Source organism: Mustela nigripes, chromosome 1 (assembly GCF_022355385.1).
Source record: "Mustela nigripes isolate SB6536 chromosome 1, MUSNIG.SB6536, whole genome shotgun sequence".
Taxonomy (NCBI): domain Eukaryota; kingdom Metazoa; phylum Chordata; class Mammalia; order Carnivora; family Mustelidae; genus Mustela; species Mustela nigripes.
In genome coordinates this window covers 161,899,759-161,921,252 of record NC_081557.1, presented here as the reverse complement: position 1 = coordinate 161,921,252, position 21,494 = coordinate 161,899,759, and the positions used below count along the sequence as shown (strand labels likewise).

Sequence of the window (21,494 nt, the reverse complement as noted above, 5' to 3'; positions counted from 1 at the left end):
AGACTCCTCACTGAGCAGAGAGCCTGACATGGGGCTCAATTCCAAGATACTGAGATCACGACCTGAGCCAAAGGCAGATGCTTAACCAACTGAGCCACTTGGGCACCCCTCTTCTAAATTTTTAATGGCATTACACACCACACACACACACACATTTAAGGGCATTTTTAATATATATATTATATATTATATATATATATATATATATATATATATATATATATACACACACACACACATACATACATACATATAATTTCTATGGTTTCCTACAATGCTAGAGCAATTTTTTAATGGCAATTAAAGGAGCAAAAAACTCACCTTATGTCATTTTATATGGAATTATACAGGGGAGACTATATAGTTCCAATGACTAATATGTTTTTCATATCAGTCATTCGAATGACCACTAATGAAGAGAAATAGTAAATAGCAATAAGGCCATGGTATTCAGAACTCTATTTGTTGATACAGAAATATAAGAGTCCCCTACTTCTTTCCCTTCCTTGTTAAAATACAAGTTGGCTTTCTATGAAACCAAGCCACTCATGGACCTGTTAGTGAAAGCATGCCATACTAAAGACAGTAAGAATACTGGAATGATGATAGAAGTGAAGAAAAACTCAAGGAAATAAAACTTAACATTACTATCTGATTCTAAACCATGAAGAGGAATGGCATGTGTTTAGAGTTATTAAGCTCATTAAAACATCCAATTTAAATTTGGTCCCCTATATCCTTTACATGCACTGGATATACATACACATAAGAGGGAACTCTAAAGACCTTTTAAGTAAATGGCAGCTGCTGTGAACAACACAGAATAGGAAAATCATATTTAATAATCTGAGAGCCTACTCCCCAAAAGTAATGTATTTCTTTATACTAAGAAATATAAACTATACTATACTTTTATGCTGATTGTCTAGTATAGTGGTTTTCAAATTGTGAGTTCCAATCCATTAGGAACTCTGACATGGTGAACAAGAACCAGTAATTTCTTAAGAGAAACGGAATTAACATCTGCAACAACAAAAGAATAGAAAAAAATTTTGAATAAAGTAAAACAGTAACTTTGGTTTGAACTATGTGCATGCACATGTACTACTCCATGTAAAATGCATTTTTTAATAATAGAGTCTGGTCAAAAAAGTTAAAAACCACTGTTCCGTGCACCCCTTGACTATGCAGGATTCTGAGCTAAAGAACCTTTAACACTCTCTTAACATCATCAAAAGAAGCTAGAACTGTGAAATGGATCTGAAGAAATATAAATTTACAAGGAGAATTATACTTCCATGGATTACCTTAAAAAGAGTTATTTGCAACTAGTTATATGTGTGTGCTCACAGTACTATAGATCAAATAACTAAGATTATCCAGTGTTGAAACTCCATCCATGCACTTCCTGTTGCTACCATAAGCCTATTACATTTTCATACAGCAAATACTATTTTAGTTTCTTTATTTATGTAGTAAAAGAAAAAGGAAATTTTGTAGATACTTAAAAATCACCTTATTAAGTGAAGAGAGCCCAAAAAGATGATGTAAATTTGTCTAAAGTCACTAGATCATACTAATCACAGAGCATAAACAGAAAATTCAGATTCGATGACACAACCAAACTGACATGTGTTTTACCTGGCATCCAATGGTTTTTTGTTTGTTTGTTTGTTTGTTTTTAGATCAGAAAACTTACTGAAGCATGATAGAGGAAACCTGCCCTTTTGTATGCAGTTTCTTACTATGTTTCTTATAATTCAGATTATGAGAAACATAAACTACCTATGATGGGACTTAAACACAGAAGCTGTCTTTTAGAAACCATATTTATAAAATACAATGTAATGTTTTGCTTTTATTTTGTTACTTGAACTAAAAAATGAGTTTTTAAGATACCACCTAAAAATCGGACACCAAATTTTCATTAATTGATTTTTCCTCCCAAGAAGTCAAAAAAGAACTGAACTCAATTTGCCATTTTAAAATCCTTCCTTTTCTGACCATTGCTACCAGAAGATGTATAACCCCAGAATGCTGGGGCAGATTGCCCCAGGGGTCTTGTCCCACCATCTGCTGATGCTGGGATGACAGCAAGAGTCTGGCATAAGGCATGAATCACGATTAGATGTGAAGCTTAGGCATTTGTGTGTGTGGAGGCGAGCAGTTAAGTGCAAATCACCCATGCATGTCTCATTTTAACCAGAACTGAAAGCATGACTTAACATCAGAGCTGAACTACCAAGGGCAAGGGGGGAAAAAGGAAACAAAAGCAGTATCAACTCCTTATATTCTAGCGAGCCTTGCCACAGGTTACAATCCAAGGAATTGGGTAAATAGCTCTACTAAAATGAGTGAAGATTTGTGAACAATAATTTTTTAATGCTACTGTCAGAGAAATAAAAGGGGAAAACAATGGTGGGTTTTTTTTTCCATATAAATCTGATATACAATTTAGAAAAAAATCTAACAGGTATCCTATTAACCTGCTAGCATGTGGATTTCTAGGTAAGTTTCAAATTTAAATTAAACAGCTGAAAATGAACTTCTTTCCTTTCACATAAAAACATGACCAAATACTGCTTATCACTAAAATACCACTGTACAATAAATAATAACAAAGTTTCAGTTTCACTTCATATTTACCTTCTGTACTGGCATTCTATTGCATCTCAAAAGGAATATTTATCTGTGAACGAAAAGATGTTCTCAGGTATTTGTGAGCACTCCTGAAATAACTTTAAAAGAACATTAAGAAGTAGTCAGTGGTTAGTGTTCGCAATCTAAATGATTGACTACTTGTAAAGAAACCTTGCACTATGGATCAGGAGTCTTTAAAAAAAAAAAAAAAAAAAAGTAGACTTTTCATTATCTTTAGCCAGACTACTATTGACATTTTAACTACACTCCTTTTAAATGTTTGTAGGAATCAATTCAACATCTTTCTCCCCCTTCACTTTTAGGTGCCATCATAGAAATGTTTGAGTGTGCCTACAAATTAAAGGCAGCTGGCAGTCCTTGAATTTTGAAGGACCCCATATATGAAGGACAATTGCTACTCCACAGTAATATCTGTGGGAGTGACTGCAGGAGTTCTATCCATCACAGTGGCCTTGCAGTTCAGCAAGCACTCATTCTGTCCCCGCAGTCCTATGTCCACACTCCACCTCACCTCCTCATGGCAAGGAGGTAACTTAGTTATGAAACTGGCAGTGAAAAGAAAGAACAAGAAAAGCAGGCAATCGGGTCAGAGAAACTTGAAAGAAGAGTAAATCAAGAAGCCAGGATACGGGGCGCCTGGGTGGCTCAGTGGTTTGGGCTGTTGCCTTCGGCTCGGGTCATGATCTCAGGGTCCTGGGATCGAGCCCCGCATCGGGCTCCCTGCTCCGCAGGAAGCCTGCTTCTCTCTCTCTCTCTCTCTCTCTCTCTCTCTCTCTCTCTCTGCCTGCCTCTCTGCCTACTTGTGATCTCTGTCTGTCAAATAAATAAATAAAATCTTTGAGAAAAAAAAAAAGAAGAAGAAGAAGCCAGGATACAATGCCAATGCCATATAATGCCATCTAGGAGAAGTTAAAGCACTACCCATAGAACTTCTCTGAGCCAATAAATAACCCAGCAGAAGAGAGTAAGTGGAATGAGAAGGAACCTATAATTCCTTCCAGAAAGGCTAATATTCCCAACAAAGCTGCTAAGTAAATATGTTAAAATAACTGACTTTACAGTTAAACACCAAGAGGAGGTTTTCAGGCATGCTACTAAGATAAGTTAAAATTTATGATGTTATGTCGGCAGGTAGGCTACATGAGAATAAATTAATGGAAAACATCTGAAAACCATTTTATAGCAAACGCCAAGTCAGAAAAATATAAATAATGACTGCTATTACTATAATACTATTAGATTTAAAAAATTAGATGGATAGTATTGTTTTAGAGTAATAAAAAGTGACTGAAGTTTTACTTAGAATTATAGGAACAATAAAGAAGTGGTATCTTCACATCCAAGGGATCCTTATGGCAGACTATGAAGAAAAGACTCAGATTTTAGATTGACTCCAAGGACCAGGAATATGACTCATGGCTCAAAGGGCCATGTCCCTCCTTCCCTAGGGAACTATGCATTACTTCTCAAGGGGTGGATTTTTAGAATAGGGTATAACAAAAGACCTGATGCTGTGTCTAGGCGATCTAACCCAAATGCAGGCCATCATTTTATCAAATGTGGGCAGAGTACCACACGGACAAGTCCCAAATCCTCTCTTCTTTTATCCAACTGAAAACAAAGAATTTGTACTTGCATAGGCCATAAATATTTAATATTTAATACTCCCCAAATCAAATTTACCCTTTTTCACTCAAATTCATTCTAGTCTCTATCTCAGTGAATGACAGGGAATCCATTTAAGCCAAAGCCCTAGAGTGATTATAAAGGTGTCACTTTTAGTAAATGCCTTTCTATCACCCACACTTAATCAGAGCACAGGTTCCACAGACTCCATCTCACTAGCATCTTTTGTATTCATCCTTTCTATATCCAGGTCACCGTAAGTTCTCAGTTCTTACCTTTATTAAATCCAATAGCCTCTAGAAGAGTCTCCCTAACTTCAGCTACAATCCCCCATCTGTCACCTAGAGTGATAACAAAATAAACTTCCAGAAATGTAAATTTCCTGTCACTCCTCTACTGAAATCTTTAAATGATCCACCACAGCACTTAATGTAACAGCCAAGCGTATCTGTCATATTTCCCAACCTGTGTCCTGATACTTCCCCACTGACATCCTATACTCTAGCCACACTAAATAACTTGTAATAATACAAATTAATCTTCTCTTATACCTTCCTACTGCACATCTCCTCTCTGAAACACCAACGCCCTCCACTTTAGATAATACCTGCTCAGAACCTGTATCCTCACCTAAGGGTAACTGACTAAAAGCCATTCAATCTTTCTAATGGTATCTGACCAATGTAACAGCCACATTAAATTTATATTGAGAGCATTTTTTAAAAATTTCAAAGCAATTTCAAACATATTATTATTTTATCTATTTATTTTTAATTAAATCGTTTTTAAAAAGTCATGTGAGACAGCATTATAGGTCATGTTTTCCTCACATTACAAATAAGGCCACATGGTAAGATTATATTGGAAAAGGAAAAAGAATCCGGTTTTCCTGGTTCCTACAGTCTAGTGCTCTTCCTACCACAATTTATTTAAATATATGTGGTGATGACAATACCTTGACTAGATTCACCAAGGTATTTTGTGAGAAATACTTTTATTTGACATATTTTACAGGAGTAAGAACTGAAATAATACAACTGAGTGATAAAGGAATGTATATTTTGAGATAGCTGAACTTAGGCAGTGGTTGAAGGAAAGAAAGGGAACTTTAGGGAAAGGGAAGTATAGAGAAAATGAAGCAGATTTAAAACAGACTTAAAACATGTAAGAATATGCTGAGTATAAGATTAAAGTAAGGGCTTGACAAAGAAGAAGTGAACGTTTCTAAAGGAAAATGGAAGTATGAAGTAAGGAATGGGAAATAAATAAATGGGAAGTAAGGAATGGGAAATAAATAAAATGGTATTTCTTTGACTGGTGAAACTGTTTTTCTCCAATAAGGATTTTAAGCAAAGGGACATAATATAAAGGAAAGAAAATGTATGCAGTCATGGAAAGAAAGAGGGTAGAACAAAGACCCATTTACACAATGACTCACCATCAGAAACAGGTCTCCTTAAAAGAGTAAGTTGTGACAGTCATTTTATAAAATTACAATAAATGATTTTGATAGTCTTGCAGTCATTTCAATTCTAGGGATAATGAAAGCTGTGTGAGTGGGAGAAGTTACGTGTTTGGAAATCACTGCAAGAATAAGCAGAGAGATCTACTAGTTTGACTACTTTCTTTAAAATTACAACTAACTAGGACATAAAATAGTTGCTAAAATAGTAAGAGTTCTGTGGTTAAAAAACAAAAGATATTTACTGAGAAAGTAAACACCAGGAAGTATTTTAATGATTATAGTAAAAGTTGTGTATATAATCAAAATACTGACTTAAAAGTTGAAAGTACTGAAAATATGGCCCCCCTAGAAAATGTGGATTTTTTTTAAAGGTTTTATTTACTTATCAGAAAAAGAGAGAGAGAGAGAGTGAGCACACAAGCAGGGGGAGCAGCAGGCAGAGGGAGAAGGAAGCTCCCCACCAAGCAAGGAGCCTGATGCAGTAGTCAATTCCAGGACCCTGGGATTATAACCTGAGCCAAAGGCAGACACCCAACAAACTGAGTTACCCAGACATCCCTGTTTTCTAAGTTCTATACCATATGCTAGAATTCTTTTATGAACAGAAAATCTATTTTAAAACCTATATATAAGAAGACCTACTGCAAGTAATACAAACTACCATATAGTCCAATATTATATTCCAATAGATGAATGTATTAGCTACAATTCACATAATTGTAAAATCTGAAAGTATAGCCAGCTTCATGAATGGTTTTCTGCTCCTGCTTCTTTTCTCTGAGTTCTCCTCAATTCTCTCCTCTTCTGTATGTTGACATTATCAGATGAGCTCGTACCATGGAAGAAAAATGGCTGTCCCAAGTTCCAGGTCTTATAGGAGAGCAACACAGAAGTCTCTTCTCTTCCCACACCTCTCTTCCCCACCTCAAAATAAGGACCAAAAGTACCAAGGCTCACATGAACTGAACCAATCTGAATTAATCTGGCCAGATGAATCCCATGCCATGTAACGATCAGTTTAGGCCTGAAGCAATTTCAGTGAACAGACCCCATAACCTTGGAGGTGGAGATGAGGGTCATCTCTCTCAAATTTCATGGCTTCTTCCAAGGAGGAGGGCTGTGAAATGAGAAAAGGAGGAGGAAAAAGTGCAGGGGGCGGGGGAGAATCTTAAGTAACAGTAAAGCAGGGGGGAATAAAGAAAAGAAAAGAAATGTAGTGACATGGCATAAAAGAAGCAGAGAGAACTGATCAAGATCTGTGGTGATTTACTATCGTTTTATTAGAAAGAGAAAACAAATCCAAATGAAATCATGTTGGCTTAAGTAGTACTGAGAAGTTTTTAAAGTTTTGTGGAAGGAAATTAAATATTTTCTTTCAAGGACAGTCCTAGAGAATAGGAACTACGAGTTATGGAGTGAGGCTCAGGTATAGGGTTCCAAATATGGAATGAGTAAGACACAGGAGTAAGACACTCAAAGCACAGCACAATGTGTCAACGTATCAAATCACTAAGTTGTATACCTGAAACTACTGTAACATTGTGTCAACTAACTCCAAATAAAATTGAATGAATTAACTAGTTAATTATGAAAGGTTGAAAATAGGGAAGCAAAAAAGAAGATATTACTAACCAAGAACAAATTTGATGTTAATTTCCCAAAGGTTAAATAAAGAACACTTCAGAACAGATGACTTCATGTTGAAACGATAATCAGTAATTTTTGTAAACTTCTGGTAGAGGTTTTTAATTATTAGGGGGAATGACTGGGTTATATGCTGTGACACAGAAGTAGTTGACTATAATATATTTTGTGCAAATTCACAAATTCACATGTGTTTGGGAGACTGAAGAAAGAAGTCCTATTCTGATAAATGAATGGAAGAAATACCAAGCCAAAGCACTTCAAGAAAAGTAACATACAAGATTGTCACTTGAAACAATACTTATTACAGAGTAAGTTTAAGAGACTTTGAAACCATTAAATGATTTTATATTTAGAGACATCAAGAATAAGGACAAAGAACGAACAGGCAAAATGCTGATAATTCTATTCAAAATAAGCCTAGCACTACAATTGCTACAGGGGCATTGAACTATTTTGAAAAGAGTGGCATCAGTAAACTTTTCAAACACTTTGCAATATACTTTGGCTACAGCAGTAACAAAAACCCCCATCAACTTTGAAAAGAGAAACAGGGCGCCTGAGTGGCTTAGTCGTTGAGCGTCTGTCTTTGGCTCAGGCCATGATCCCAGAGTCCTGGGACTGGGTTGCACATTGGGCACTCCTTCCACTCCCCCTGTTTGTGTTCCCTCTCTTGCTGTTTCTCTATCAAATAAATAATCTTAAAAAAAATTTTAAAAAAGAAGAAGAAAAGAAGAGAAACTGACTTAAGACCAACATAACCTACCAAAAATGGGGATAAGTTATATATTGGATTTAATTACTGCTGATAAAATAGTAACTAAATAATGGCTCTTAAAATATACACACAATACTGAAAAGCTAACAGTAAATCAACAGACATCATACATCATGAAATGAAAGCTATGAGGAAGCATATACCACATTTCCTGAGAAAATTCTTTCCTCAAGAAATATAAGTACTAATGAAATAGATTATTATCATTACACATAATGTGAGTTACACTGTTAACATTTGTGAGGTTTCTTGACCACTCTAAAAAAAATTACTAGATTCACGCATTGACTTAGCTTTAAATACTTAGTAAGTACCTACCATGTGCTAGGCAAATGGTTCAATGTATACATACCTTGTTCTCAAAGAGTTTATTTATAGTATAATGAGGAATCAGACAAGTATAAAAGCACTTATAAACCTTGATAGAAATCCCACAGCAGACAATGTACAGAGGCACCTAACCCAGTCTAGGCTTCCATCTGCCTAACCTTCATGATATTAAGATGATCATCCATTGTTTCAGAAACTCATTTTCCCCAGAGAACTATCATTTTCTATACTCTATTGATTTGTAAATGCATGTTAAAATGGAAGGTATTAGGGATCAAGCAAGAGTAAGCAAAAATATTACCCAGGGTGGCTAGAATCAGGATTCAAAAATAAAGTAATAGCATATATCATGAGGTCTGTTATTATTAAGATCCTCACCATCCACTTCCCTCTCCTTACCCATACATAACTCACATCTAACTTTTGTGGCCACTTAAGTATCCATTATAGCATAGAGAATAAAGAAATTAGTTTGGCTTACAGAATCTGGCAGAAGTCAAAACACTTTTCCAAGTACACTATTTCAAAAGTCTTTTACCTCTGCCCTACCCTCAAAAACAATCCAGACTCTCCGTTCCCTACCAAGATTACACTTCCCCAGTCCTATCACCATAACAACCAATTACCCTGACAGCAGAAGCAAGACTGGCAAAGTGACCTTGGCCCCAATCTGGAGATGTCTGTGCTCTAAAAACTTAAAATGCTTTTGCAGACTGTAGGGAATGGTAATATGCAGCACCCTAAAATGAGTGCTGAAAATTTTTCCAGTTGGTCCTAGATTTCCCAGATATGCCACTCAGGTCACTGCTGAGGTCTCCATAATAATGAAGAGATATAGCAAATTGTAAAAACTCTACAAACCAATGAGGGTAAAGGTCAAGGCAAAATGTTCTAAAAGAGGAAACAGGGCAAGTGTTAAGAGAAAAATGTGTGATGGTAGTCTATTAACAGTGCCTAATCTAGGAGAACAAAGCGGGAAGAAGAATTCACTCTGCTAAGCAGTGAGGTTGGAAAAGATCATAAATGAGAAAATAGATGACAGTTTCCCAAGTGATACAGAGTGTAGTACTGGGAAAAGAACAACTGTGAGATGGTCAGTTCAAAAACTTTCCCATCCCAAAACTTCTTCAGACCTCATCTGGACCCTTCTTCACTGCGCCATTTGGAAACCTTAACTACAGTATACAAACACCAGACACTCCCAGAACTCTACCTCCCCACCTTCACTGGATCTGGAATCCTTCTCTGGAGACTTCCCTTGAAGTGCTCTTAAGCAGAACTCCTCAACTCTCTTTGTCCTCCCCTTCTACTCCAAGACTGAGGGCTTGGAGTTTGAGCTGGTATTTTCTGAGCTCAAAAATATCTTTTCTAAATCATTTATCCTCTGGCTTGACTCAAAACCAATTTCTATCTTTTCAACTTCTACCATCCAATGACACTCTTCTCATTACTAATATCCTAATCTTCAAAAACAATGGATCTTATTCTTGAATTCTCTCACCCCTCCAATTCCTTCCATTGTTCTGAACATCTGTGAATTTACACAAAGTGGCTAATAACTTGGCTTCACATTCCCTGACTTTAATAAACGGCCCAATTCTCCACTGCTCTTTAATAATCCACCACACATAACATCCAGGGTGCGAGCCCCTTCATCATGTAGAGCTGCTCCACAGTTGAAAATTTAAATCTGGAAATCACTTTCTGATCACATTCTTCTATTTTATCATGTATTTTATTATTTCCTTATTAGTATGTAAATATTTTTTAATCTCACTAAAACCTGTATTTATTCAACTCTTCCTTCTTTCCCCAATCTATCTGCTCTTTTCATGACTGATCTCATCTCTACCTACTCTAAATAAAATAAAATGATCAATGATTTCAACAATTCTAGTATTACCTCAGTTTCCTAAAACCTCAGCTATTTCACCTTGTTATTCAATCCCTGACACTAGATGAATCCAGCCATATACTTCTTCCTGCTTTCCAATTTTAAAATGTTATTAAATATGAAAGCTAGTACCACACAAATTTGCATTTTACAATCTTAACTGGACCTTCAACACTGTTCAGTAACCATTTTATTTATCCCTAGTCATTTCCCTTTCACATCTCCTAAGCCAGTAATTCTAAACATAAAATTCTCCATATATGCCATATTCTCATATTCTCCATCATGGCCAACAGATAACCTTTCCTGATAATTCAGAGTATAAGTATTTTGTTCCTTTACACCTAAACTTCTCTATGACGTTAACTATCCTTAACTCCTGTTCCTAAGAAAAACCATCCTCCTCCTCCTCTTTCTTCTCCTTGGCTATTCCCCATCTCCTCTTTTAATCTGTTACCACAAATCTTTTCAAAACACAAACTTCATTTTTATTTGCTTTTGCTGGTTTCCCTAGCTTGCAGCTACAGATAAAATATTTGTGTCCCTCGCCCCACCCTGCCATTCATATGTTGAAACCTAACCCCAGTGTGATGCTATTAGGAGGTGGGGCCTTTGCAACAAGATTAGGTCATAGGGGTATTCCCACAAATGAGATTTGCAACCTTACAGACTCCAGGGAGATGCCTGGCTTCCTCTACCATGTAAGGTTCCAGCAAAAAAGACAGGTGTCTATGAATTAGGAAGCAGGTCTTACCAGACATGAATCTGCCAATGCCTTGACTTGGACTTCTCAACCTTCAGAACTGTGAGAAATGCCACCAGGTCTTGGGTATTTTGTTATAGCAGCCTAAGCAGATCAAGACACATGGCATAAAATTCCTTTCATAATTTGAACCCTTACTCCCTTTTCCATTCATCTCTTGAGTCTTCCCTGAACATACTTTTTTTTTTTTGCTGGCCATACCAGAAACTTCAAGTTCTAATTGAACCATCTTTCCTCCTACTACTGTGACTTTATTTATATTGTTTCCTTTGCTTGAGATGTTCTTCTCCTAATCCTTAAACCCTCACATTACCTGGGTTAAGTACATTATATTTTCAAAATCCAGTGTGATGATTCTGCTTGTCAAACTCACACCTCTCCTCCAATACTCACACACAACATTGTAGTTATTTCCCAGGGTTTTAGCACCTTTTTGAGAGTTGAAGACTTGGGAATAGATGAGATCATTCAAAAAATTTATTTTTACTGAATCCTTACTATGTTGGGAATAAAAGATATATCTATATATATCTATATATATAGATATATAGATATATCTATATATATAGATATATATATCCTCAGAAAGCTGTCCAGAGAGAGGTTAACAAATTATCACAATTCAATGTGACTGATACTACAATGAGGTTACGTACAACAGATAGAGTGAGAAACAATCACAGCCCTATAAAGACCATGGAAATTTTCAATAAGAAGAACATTTGAGCCAAGTTTTGAAGGGCAATCAAGCATATTCTAAGCAGAGAAGGAGAAAAATAAATTCTACAAAAGAGGAATATGTAAAAGCATTGCCAGTTGAGGCTAGAGACCCTAAATTGTAATAGCAACATTCTGTAACACTGCATGATTTTTTTTGTCAACAGCAGAAGGCTGATAGAATTGGGAAATGGAATAGGTAGACAGTTACCATTCAAGGTTTGAAGAAGAGGCAAGAGAAGTGGTATATACCCATAAAACACTCATTTATTCATCCATTAGGATCCAGATGAAATGTCAGTTCCTATGTGACACACTGAAAGAATCTAGCTCTCTGTTTCCCCAGGACTTAGTAATCAGCTCTATTACATAATGTATGATATATATAAAATTTTTCTATTACTTGTCTATCGAAACTCTCCAGGGCCAAGTACCAACTAATATATGGTGATACCCAATTAATGCTAGTTGAAGAACTGCCCCGCCCTTAAAGAGTTTGTAGCTGAATATGAAAAAGGCATACACAATTAATATATGCTAAATTCAGAGGGATGTATAAACCATTATAGAATACTAAAGATAGAGCAACAATTTTATATTTATTGAGGTGTAGTAGTTGCAATTACTTCTAAAAGAAAAGAAGATTGAATTTATAATGAGATTGCCTTATATTTTAGGAATTCTCACACCAAGAATGCAAGTTTTCTTATAGTATTACCTATCACTAGCTCATGCAGAAACTAAAGTTTTCACTTTGCATTAAGCTAATCAGCCTTAGATTACATGTTTTCAAAAGCAAACATATGCAAAAATGTTCTTTAAACCTTCAGAAATCATTGCAGAAAATTACCTGGCCTTTATATTATCCCTCCCACATGCACACATCAGAAGGAAAAGATGATCAATCCATAACTAAGTTATTATGAGCCAAATGAAAACATTCTGTTTGCTTCTTTAGTACAATGAATAGAAAAGATGTGTAATACTTAACTATGGGAAGAGAAAATTACATGCATCTAAAATGAACTCACCTCACAGAACATTGTGTGCTAAAATCTAGACTTTGAATCTATGCCTTTTTAAAAAAAACCATCACTGCCTCTTGGAGCTTCATTTTGGGATTTATCCCAATGAATATAAAAAAAAAAAATCGGTCTTGGAAAACCTCAGTAAAATCAATTACAGATTCTTGTGTGGAAAGATTTAATACTAATGGCATCATTCTTCACTAGTAGTTATCCCAAAATGTAATATTATTGCCACACAATCCATTTTGATACTTCATTAAAATATATATTACTTTTAAGTTGTCAACTTGGCTGTGCCATGGTGCCCAGGTATTTGTTCAAACATTATTCTCAATGTTTCAGTGAGGGTGTTTTTGGATGAGAGTAACATTTAAATGCATAGAGTGTGAATAAAGCAAACTGCCTTCCATAATGTGGCTAGACCTTATCCAAACAGATATAAAGACCTGAATAAAACAAAACTGACCTCCCTAACCCTTTCTCCCCATTCCTCATTCCTGCACCATACATCCCTATCCCACCCTAGGAAGAGGAAATTTTGACAACAGACCACCTTCAAATTTGAACAGCAATATCAGCTCTTCTCTGTGTTGCCATCCTACCAGCCCACCCTGCAGATTTTGGGATTTGTCAGACTCCATAATCAAGTGAGTCAAATTCTTAAAATAATTCTCTCTCAACCCTGCACACACACAGATATATATGTATAGGTGTGTACACACACACACACACACACACACACACACACACACACTATTGGTTCTATTTCTCTTGAGAACCTGAATGTACCTCTGCCCCGAGATCATCTTATCCTCTTAAACAAATACTTTCAAGTAACAATATCTTCTATCTGCCATACAGATAGCAGGAAAAAATATTCTCAACCTCTGCTCTATTATTTTCTATCAACATATTACTGTTGCTTTGTTATCATACAGGGCCAACTGAGGAAGTAAGAAATATGATAGTCATCTCCAAATACGGGTCTGTTAGGGAGGAAACATACTGTTTGTTTATCCAGGAGTTAGAAAAAGGACCAATGAGTGGCAACGGCAAGGATAAAGCATAAGGATCAATATTAAAAAGTACTTTCTAGTCTTAGGGCAGGAAGGAAGGAAGGTAGGTAAGAAGGAAGGAAAAAAGGAGAGGAGGGAGGGAAGGAGGAAGGGAGGGGAAGAAAAAGAAAGGAAAAGAAAGATTTTCTTTAAAAAACTAGGGCTCTTCTTTAAGCCTGAGTAACTATTTGCTAAGGTAAAACCATGAATAAATCCTTCCTTGGCCCTGAAAATAGCTGAACAGGTCTGTAAGCATCATAGTAGAAGACACTAAAGAACTGTTCCAACCTTAAATACAATCTTCAATGTCCTCATTGCTTTCTATTATTTACTATTCTCTTCCATCCTCCACTATTGTCCCCCACTCTGACTTCTCTTCATCGTATCTTTCTCCCCATTCTAATTTCATCATCCCGTTTAACTGTTTTTAAGAATACAGAAATGAGAGGTGCCTGGGTGGCACAGTCGGTTAAGCATCTGACTTGGTTTCCACTCAGGTCGTGAGACTGAGACCTGCTTAGGGCTCTAGACTCAGCATGGAATCTGCTTATGATTCTCTCTCCTTCTCCCAGCCCCTCCTACTTCTGCTCTCTTGCTCTCTAAAATAAAAAATTAAAATTAAAAAAATAGAAATGAGGGAAAATATCCAAAAAGCAAACAGTTGAGATAAAAAGTCTGTCATCTTTACATGTTTTGTTTTGTTCCATTTTTTAGTAAATTTTCTTCCTCTTCTTTCGATGTGTAAATAAATTCTGTGGTCTTAGAAATAACAGACTGAATCTTACTTTCCTATTTTATAAACAGCTGCTTTTAATTTTCTCTTTATTTTCCTATTTACATGAAAATGAATATATACTCATATAAAAAAGTTAGTCTTTGACAAAATTCCACAAATTTTTCTTCAAAGGTCTAGCACAAAGTTCATAATTAAATTCCTCTACACAGGATGACAGTATTTTATTCATAGACTATACCAAATAAGGGGTGCCTGGGTGGCTCAGTGGATTAAAGCCTCTGCCTTCGGCTCAGGTCATGATCCCAAGGGTCCTGGGATCGAGCCCCACATCAGGCTCTCTGCTCAGCAGCCTGCTTCCCTTCTTCTCTCTCTGCCTGCCTCTCTGTCTACTTGTAATCTCTGTCAAATAAATAAGTAAAATCTTAAAAAAAAAAAAAAATATACCAAATAAGAGACTGGGTGAACACTGATACAGACTTTGATTCATCCCATTCTTTTCAACCCTACTGAAAAGATACTGTCCACATTAGAGCCTTATTACTTGAAGTGTGATCCAAAGATTAGCACACTGGCATCCACTGGGAGCTTATTAAAAATGCAAATTGCCAGGCCCCATGTAAAACCTCTGAATCAGAATCTTTCAGGATAGAACCCAAGTATATATGTTTTAACAATCCTTCCAAATAGTTTTTATGTACCTAAAGTTTGAGAAACATTGGTATAAAACAGTGATGGCCCATGGAAAGATAATGTGAGCTACATAAAAAACTCAAAATTTTCTAGAAGCTACATTAAAAAAGGTAAAAAGAAACAGATGAAATTAGGCTCAATAAACATTTATATAAAATGTTATCACTGCAATATATAATCAACACAAAAATTGAGTCATTTTACTTTTTTTAAAAGATTTTATTTATTTATTTGAGAGAGAAACAGAAGCAAGCAGGGTAGAGGGAGAGGGAGAAGCAGACCCCCATGCTGAGCAGGGAGCCCAACACAGGACTCCATCCCAGGACCCTGGGATCATGACCTGAGCCGAAGGCAGAAGCTTAACCAAAGGAACCACCTAGGTGTCCCTCATTTTACTTTTTTCTTAAGGACTCTGAGGTTGTAAATCATCTCAATTTCAACTAGTCCCCTTTCGAGTATTCAAAGGCCACATGGGGTCAATAGCTACTTTATGGATAGCCCAGGTCTAGAATTGGTTGAGACAGAAACTGGTTTTTTAATTAACATATAATATTTTATTTGTTTCAGGGGTACAGGTCTGTGATTCAACAGTCTTACACAATTCACAGTGCTCACCATAGCACTTACCCTCCCCAATGTCCATCTCCCAGCCACCCCACTCCTCCCACTTCCCTCCACTCCAGAAACCCTCAGTTTGTTTTCTGAGATTAAGAGTATCTTCACTCACTCACTCACTCACACACACACACACACACACACACACACATACATACATATACCACATCTTTACCCATTCATCCATAGATGGGACTTCTAGGCTCTTTCCATAGTTTGGCCACTGTGGACATTGCTGCTATAAATGTCGGGGTGCACGTGCCTCTTCCAATCACTACATTTGTATCTTTACAGTAAATATCCAGTAGTGTACTTGCTAGGTTGTAGGGTAACGCTATTTTCAACTTTTAGAGGAACCTCCATACTGTTATCTAGAGTGGCTGGCTGCACCAGCTTGCATTTCCATCAACAGTGTAGGAGAGTTCCCCTTTATCCACATCCTTACTAATATCTGTCATTTCCTGACTTGTTAATTTTAGCCATTCTGACTGGTGTGAGGTGGTATTTCATTGAGGTTTTGATTTGAATCTCCCTGATGTCAAGTGATGTTGAGCACTTTTTCATGTGTCTGCTAGCCATTTGGATGTCTTCTTTGCAGAAATGTCTGTTCATGTCCTCTGTCCATTTCTTGAATGAATTATTTGTTCTCTGGGTGTTGAGTTTGATAAATTCTTTACAGATTTTGGATACTAGCCCTTTATCTGATATGTCATTTGCAAGTATTTTCTCCTATTCTGTCAGTTGTCTTTTGGTTTTGTTGACTGTTTCCCTTGCTGTGTAAAAGACTTTTATCTTGATGAAGTCCTAATAGTTCATTTTTGCCCTTGAGAAGCTGGATTCTTTATAGTGCATTTTCTGAGTTCTGTTAACATTTGTGTTAAAGATAGAGCTTGAACTCATGTGAAATCCTGGAGTTTTGCTATCAGCAGCTTTGTAGTTTGAGAAAGAAACCGAAGCTAAATATTTAGAAGAATGAATATATCTGGAAATCTTTGCTCTCAAACTAAGACACTCACCAAAGGTATACTTCTTTCAGTGTCTGTATTTTTTAAGCATTTTATCTGCACATTTGTTTCAATTATTTCTTTATGTGCAAAGTGTATATTTACCTACTTAAAATGTCTAAAAATTAGCTATATTTGTTTAATCTGTACATGATGATAAGTGCATTTAATATTGATAATTTAATAAAAAACAATCCTTGCCCAATGGATGCATACATTTTTTAAAGAACAAGCAGAATCCTATAATATGAAATGCTATGTAGTTTTCTATGTAAAAATTTTGTGTATAATGCTGTTAAAATCCCATGCTTTAATCAGATAGTAAAATCAATCAAATTTTAAAAAGAAAAAAAAAGTGTGGTTAATGAACCAAAAGCATTAGCATGCATACTATTAGAGTCATTCACAGAGCAACACAGTATAAATTAGTTCATTCTGTTTCATATAAAATAACTACTTCTTGTCTTCTAAAACAAACAAAAACCCATTCAATTAACAACTTAAGAATTGATATTTTTTTTAAGTTTAATTATCATACAATATTGCCTTTCATTTTATGGTTTTTCCCTTTTGATTTGACATAGGTATTTTTACTATCTTTAAGTCACTAAATAGATATACTCCCACCAGACACTAAACATACCTCTATTATAGCACTTGTGAAAAGTTGTAATTTTACATTTATTCATCAGTCTCTATCACAAACTAATGAGCTTCTGAGGGAAGGGACTAAATTTATTATTAGGAGATACCACAATGTTTGCAACATACTAAATAAAACTCAGTGTTAAATATATGAATGTATAAGACCTAAAGATGAGAAGATGTGCAAAGTATGACATGACCGTACAAAATGCTCCAAATCTAACTTTAAATAGTTAATGTTTAACCAAAGCAGGACATACCATGGCAGTATGAACTTAACTATATTCGATTACTCTACAAATATTCTAATAGGTCCACCCACATTCAATACGTGGAGTTCTTCTTTTACTTTAGACATGAATCACTGATGTGCAGGATCATGAATGTCACACAGTATTCTCTACTACTCCTACAACAGCCCTGCATAACTACAGAGAAAGAAAAAAATTATGTTTGTTCTGCCTAAATGTGCTAGCTTTTTTAAGATCTCAGACTTATACGATGTATTAATTTTTGTTTTCTTTCAGTGTACCAAAATTCATTGTTTATGCACCACACCCAGTGCTCATGCAATACATGCCCTCCACAATACCCATCACCAGGCTCACCCAACCCCCCTCCCCTCTCCCCTCCAAAACCCTCAGTTTGTTCCTTAGAGTCCACAGTTTCTCTTGGTTTGTCAAGTGGTAGTGAAGCAGCCCAAATTTCCAAGTGAATGCATCTGTCAAAAGAAGGCTCTGAATACTATTAGCTTTTATTAAAAAAACTTAGGGAATAAAGATTTGCTGTATTATATAGTCCATTATATAACTCTTAGACTAGAAAATTATACCTAAACTCTACCTTACTAAAAACACAAAATATTCATGATTTCCTCAGTTATTGGTGATTTGTTTTAAGAGAGTAAAATGACCATAAACCACATATAAGTTTAAAAAAGGCATATACTTTTGGCCTTCATCAAGATCTAGTTGTACAGCAAACAAAAAATAATATAGTATCTTTTATTCAGATAAGAAGATATATAACTGACTTACCATGTATTTCTTCAATTAGAATCACTCTTTTTTAATGTGCTTCTAAAAAGTACTTCTTAATTTGGTATCTCTTCTTTTTCCTGGCTATTCTTCCCTTACCTTGACTACTTCAAGCAAAGAGTTAATCTTTTATGCTCTATTTTGTCTTCAACATCATGACTATTTTTTCCAATTTAACCATTTTGCAGTTGGTCATTTATATTCACATACATTCATAACTCAAAAAATGAAAACTGCAGTAAATAAGTGAATCACAATGAAAAATGAAATAACTTTGCTTTTGTTTATTAACTTGATATAAAACATATTCCCATGGTGTGGTATCTCTTCCAGTTTTAACATAATGGATAAACTACAGTTTTATGTAAAGTAAGACTTATACAAAATCAAACTGCAAAAAAAAAAGAATTTTCTTTAATTGCCTACTTTTCTGGCTGGTGTTTCTTTCTTCTCCTAAGGCCAAATGTAAGAAACTTTTACAAATAATCTTTAAGGTCAAGTATTTAAAACATTTTTTTAATTTATAAAAGAATTTATATGCCTATTTCATTAAATCTTACATTTTTAAAAAGATTTTATTTATTTACTTGGCAGTAGAGAGAGAGTACAAGTAGCCAAAGCAGCAGGAAGAGGGAGAGGGAGAAGCAGGGAGCCCAATGTGGGCCTTGATCCCAGCACCACAGGATCATGACCGGAGCTGAAGGCAGACGCTTAAAGACTGAGCCACCCAGGTGCCCCTTATTAAATCTTTTTTTTTTTTCCTTAAGATTTTATTTATTTGTTTGACAGACAGATCACAAGTAGGCAGAGAGGCAGGCAGAGAGAGAGGAAGGGAAAACAGAAAGCTTCCCTGCTGAGCAGAAAGCCGGATGCAGGGCTCCATCCCAGGACCCTGGGATCATGACTGGCCCAAGGCAGAGGCTTTAACCCACTGAGCCACCCAGGTGCCCCCATGAAATCTTAAAATACCAAAATTCACATAACATTAAAAACTCACTAAGAGGAATCCATGAAAAAGTACATTAAAGTAAGAAAAATCATAAGTAATGAAGTTTACACTTTCAGGGTTGAGTCATCTAAACATAAAAAATAAATAGCTAAATTTATTGCTATGGACATAATTCAAAGACTGATATAACCTCGCAATTGTAAACAGTTTCCCTGTACTAAAAGTAATGCTTTACTTGATACATCAATAAGAGAAAGAATAAAATCCATATGATCAGAGTGCCTGGGTGCCTCAGTTGGGTAAGCAACTGCTTTCAGCTCAGGTCATAACCTTGGAGTCCCGAGACTGAGTCCTACATGGGGACTGAGTCCCATGTGGGCTCCCTGCTCAGCAGGGAGTCTGCTTCTCCCTCTGACACTCCCTCATTCTCTCTCTCAAATAAAATCTTCAAAAAAGAAACAATCATTTCAACAGATCAGGGAAAAAAAACATCTGACGAAGTACAATATCCGTTCATGATAAAAGCACTGGACAGGGTCTATCTAGAAGGAACATACCTCAACATAATAAATGGGCATATATGAAAAACCCACAGCTAACATACTCAACAGTGAAAAACAGAGCTTTTCCCCTTAAGGGCAGGAGTAAGATAAGAATGTCCACTCATCACTTTTATTCAACATAGTACTGGAAATCCTAGCCATAGCAATCAGACAACATAAAGAAATAAAAGGCATCTACATTAGTAAGGAAGAAGTAAAACTGAACTATTTGCAGACAACATGATACGATATATAGAAAACTTAAAAAACTCCACTAAAAAACTACTAGAACTAATAAATTCAGTGAAGTTTTAGGATACAGAATCAATATACAGAAATCTGTTACATTCCTATACACTAAAAATGAAGAAGAAAGTTAAATTAAGACAATAATCCCATTTACAATTACATCCAAAACAGTAAAATATCTAGGAATAAACTTAACCGCAGAGGTGAAAGATTTGTACTTCAAAAACTAGAAAACACTGATGAAAGAAATTCAAGACAATGCAAAGAAATGGAAAAAACATTCTCTGCTCATAGAATGGAAAAACTAGTATTGTTAGTGTCTATACTACCCAAAGCAATTTACAGATCTAATGCAATCCCCTTAAAAATTCCAAAAGTAGTTTTCACAGAACTAGAACTAGCTTTACAGAAACTAGTTGTTTTTCACAAAACAACTTTTAAATTTGTACGGAACCACAAAAGACCCCTAATAGCCAAAGCAATTTTGACAAAACAAAACACAAAACTGGAGGTATGACAATTCCAGGCTTCAAGTTATATTATATATTTTTTTTTTTTAAAGATTTTATTTATTTACTTGAGAGAGAGACAGTGAGAGAGAGCATGAATGAGAAGAAGGTCAGAGAGAGAAGCAGACTCCCCATGGAGCTGGGAGTCCGATGCGGGACTCGATCCCGGGACTCAAGTTATATTATAAAGCTGTAGTAATCAAAACATTATGGTACTGGTGGTGAGGCGGGGGGAAGACACATAGATCAATGGGATCCAAGTCCAGTAATAAACCCACAATTACACAGTCAGCTAATCGTTGACAAAAGAGGCAAGAATATCCAATGGGAAAGAGACTGTCTCTTCAACAAATGATGTAGGGAAAATTGTACATCTACATTGAAAAGAATGCAACTGGGGGCGCCTGGGTGGCTCAGTGGGTTAAGCCGCTGCCTTCGGCTCAGGTCATGATCTCGGGGTCCTGGGATCGAGTCCCGCATCGGGCTCTCTGCTCAGCAGGGTGCCTGCTTCCTCCTCTCTCTCTGCCTGCCTCTCTGCCTACTTGTGATCTCTCTCT

General features: G+C 36.0%; 1 protein-coding gene across 4 annotated transcripts in view; it reads right to left on the bottom strand.

Annotated features, from left to right (window-relative positions):
* The window catches only part of RAP1GDS1 (Rap1 GTPase-GDP dissociation stimulator 1), a 160,255-nt gene that overhangs the window by 98,219 nt on the left and 40,542 nt on the right, over positions 1-21,494 (bottom strand). The window lies entirely within an intron of this gene.